We start from the raw sequence: 4,230 nt of genomic DNA on the forward strand, positions 1-4,230 counted from the left end.
TGCGGCTACCGGCAGAAAAATAATACACGTATATATCGATCACTTCTTTCCACCGGCATCGTGCAAAGTTGAGATCATATAGCGTGCTTTTGTGTACGATTTAAAATGTACGAGAAACAAAGCTGTTCACATCCCCCTGAAGAAGATATTCTGTCGCGGATCTTGTCTCAACGGCTCGTGTATTTTTATTTTTCTTCTCTACATTTCGTCTTGAAGCGTATGATCGTCATTGCTGTACGCTAATTATGTCATAAATGCCTTAACATTCGTTCGAACGTACCGGGGACCTTCCAAGTGTTTATAAGCCATGTGCAAATTGATATATTTAGCGACTGATTGCAAGAGCATCTGCATAGATCATAAAAGAGTATCTTGATGATAAAAAATTCTGAGAGAGGTTTTCACCAAGGTATATTCTGGTATCCCAAAATCGATAGAATTTTTGTAACTTTTTTCTTGTAATTTCTTGACGCACATCAGGACGAATTGGAATAACTATGTGTTTCATACCTACATAGAATAAAGAATCATTTATAAAGCTTCTGGATACCGCAGGTGAGATCGATTTAAATACATTGAAGAGTTCCTCTCTGTCGTCGAAAATCAGGTTTTTTTGTTAGATGAAAATACAACCCATATTTAATTTCTTAGGAGTCCTCCGAAATAAAATTAGTACTCACAATTAATCTCTCGAGAATTTTGTTAGAAATCTTTCGGAAATCTTTTAAGAATTTTCTTTCATGTCAGAAACTTGCCATCAAGTAAGATCAATCGATTCGTCACGCAATGAGGAATTTAGTTGGACATCTTGTTATTGCTTCTCTTACTATTTTCTTTTTATACATCAATATATTCTGAGATCACTCTGAATTGATAACAGATGTTAAACAACTGCCCTGAAAGAGATTCAAATCTTCCCTTGCTATATAATCCTTATAAAAGTACCCACAGATTTGCGAATGCTATTTTGTAGCTGAACTAGTATATACTTATTGAATTTATGAGATTTATTTTTTTCTAGTTGAATATCTTACATACACAATTCATCTTTTCTCTTTTTCTTTTCAACGTTCAGCTAAAAAGAACAGGCATAAAATAAAGCTATGCGATCATTTTTCCTACACAGTATCTGAACATGTATATTGCTTTACAGAAGAGAGTGATTAAAGGTAGAAGGCGTTGATAAATTAATTGATTCAGCGAATGTTATAGGCATTTATAACTTGTCTAGAGTACAATTGTGTAGAAAATAAGAGGAGAACGCGGCAATCCTTCTCTTCCTTTCGTAATTCTTCGAAACTACTGATTCGCGAGAAGTGGAGAACTAGCGCTTCTAGATATTAAAAAATACATCGCTTCTTTTGTAGATGATCCTTTTTCGAGGCGCGAGCTAACTACTTTTTTTTCTTCTTTTTTTGCCTTCCGCCCCCCTATCGCGCGTAGTTTGTTCGGGACGGGGGTCGAGGAGCTGAGAATTAAAAGTAAATCTGTTTGTATTAATGGATCACTTACAGGTAATTGCAAAATGACGCAATGACGTGATTTCTTTCGTCTTTCTAATGGTAGCTGACAGGTCAAGTGCTTCAATTTTATTACGTTTTTGCTAATTTCTTCCTGTATAATATTAGTTTAACAAAGGTACCACTCTTAATTCTCAAGTTCCTCGAATCGGGCTAATATACAGTAGCGGTACGGTAAGCGTTCTGGCACGTTAAATCGGCTATGAACGCCGTGATCAATTGACGAGACTGTGAGTGAAGGTACATTTGTTGTCTTAAAGTACGATTAACCTGATGAACAAGAAGCTCTCTTTCTCTTCTACGGTATGTCTCTATTCTCTCCCCTTTCGGACATCTCATTTCGCCCTCTCACATTATCTCCGCGTATCATCGCCCTGCGAGCGGCGCGTAATTTTCGCGCAATCTGTTTCTTTTATTATTTTTTTTTTTTTGGCTAGAGCTTGAGAATTTAGCTAAAAAAATCACAGTGCGCACACACGTTAACCCCTTATTGCAGGAATGATTTTTATAAAAAATAAAAATAATGTTTATTTCATGGAAAGAAGTCGACGTCACACGCGAGAAAATACAATCGAATGAAATTCTGAAAATTTCACTTTTAATTTCGAGATTATAGACATACACTGTTAAATAGGTAACCATGAGTTTCCTTTATATGTAAATGAAGCTCGTGGTTATGAAATTAAAGGTACACTGTTAGAAATGTTCTTAAATTTCATTAAATTTTAAATTACACAATTTGAACTTAATTTCATGACATTACATTAAATTTAATGTATTTATAACTAAAAAGTATATTTGTGTACATATTTTCATGAAAATTTAATGTACTTTTCATAAAATTTTATTAAAAGTACATTAAATTTCATGTACATGTACAAATGTATACTTTTCAATTATAAATATATTAAATTTAATGTAATGTTAAGTTGAAATTGTATAACTTAAAAGTATATTAAGTTTCATCAACTTTTTGAAGTGTAGGTCTTTTTTTTCTGTTATATTTCCGTTTTAATTCGGTTTGTTAGACCTTTTTACTTCTACTTTAATTTTAATTTCTACGCTTATAATTTGGACAATAATCGATAATCGCGTCTTGTTAAACCTTATGCCCTCACTCGCGGCTTTAATTTCATGCAACACTTAAATTTTAATAATTGATCATTTCATTTAACAGGAAATAACATGCAATGGTTGGCAGTAGAGATCAATGCTACACTCTAGAGACACTCTTACTAATTTCTTTCTTTTAGTTCTGATCTCAAAGTTAATTTGCATTAAAAAAATGTACAAATGATTTGAGCAGTACCACGCACGGCACTAATATGCCTTTATACGTATTTTTTTGCAACAATGGTTTAACGATAGGCAACCTCCTTATATAGTCCTTAATACATATAATCAAGGGTGAATCTCTCACTTTATCTCAACGATTTTGTAAGTGGCAGTGAGAATATTATATATAGGCATAGTATATAGACCGAACATACCATGTGCCATCGGCATAGTTTGCAGTGATTCCGCATACGAGACAGATTCTTTGTCTGTTAAAGAAAGAAGAGAAATCTGAATTGGATTCTCTTTTTTTCGCACGTGAGAGCCAGGCCGCGTGTCATGCTCGGCCTATCTATGTCTATGATATTATGCATAGTCTTACACCCTGGACTAATCGCGAAGAGGACGAAGAACAAAACACGAAATTTAGATTTTCACGACGCTTAACATCTAGACATTTGTAATCATTACTACAATGATCATTAATTACAGTAATAAATAAACAATGATAAGAGAAACCAGGCCGAATTCGATAAAAGAAATGTCCAGCGCGCTAAAAGTCGCATGACGATGTCGCGGACCGATTATTACGCTATTACGTCCTTTAATAATCAGAGACAGCTCTTCTCTAGCCAATACCCGAGAGCTATATAAAAAAAGATCGTGGTCGCCATTGGATATTTACAGGAAATAATCTAGCGACCGACGGTGATATTTTTTTATAGATAAGCAAGTTAGATTTGTACAAACAGGGCTAACTAACGAGCGAGCGAGCGAGCAGTACGAATCGGTTTTCCATGTTCACCGAAAAGACTGCCCTTTCCTTCTTTAGTCTTTCTTCTTTCCTTGGGATCGGCTCACGAAGCTCTGTCGTGATAATAACATTCCTAATAGCGAATTCCAATGATCGGGTGCAGATTAAAGCGCATACTAAAAAGGCTGCCGTACACAAATTGAGATAAAAATATACATAAGTATATGTATAATGTACACATTAACGACATCAAATAGAACTTTCAACCTCTAACGTGCAGTTGATATGTTGACAGAAAAAATGTGCGACAAAAAGCCATCGTTACGTATGCTCTTTTCTTTTCAATCAACTTTAAATAACCAGCGTTGATTATTTAAAGAAGTATAATGGCTCTTTTGTCGCAGTTTCTCCATTAATACGTCAACTTCACGTTTTTTAGAGGAAATTATATCAATATTTGGTTTAGATATATGTCGTTAATATATGCATAGCTTTGCATACATATAACAGGATAAAGTAAAAGTATAACAAATTCATGTCTCTAAAAATATTTTTATCATAGGAAAACAAATATCTTACAGAGCACACATTCTCTCTTAGACTCAAGCACAGTAGAAAATCGATCTAATATTATTTATTTAAAATATTTTACCCTAAAGTCGATATATATATATATATATA

This window comes from Atta colombica, unplaced genomic scaffold, assembly GCF_001594045.1.
Source record: "Atta colombica isolate Treedump-2 unplaced genomic scaffold, Acol1.0 scaffold51, whole genome shotgun sequence".
NCBI lineage: Eukaryota > Metazoa > Arthropoda > Insecta > Hymenoptera > Formicidae > Atta > Atta colombica.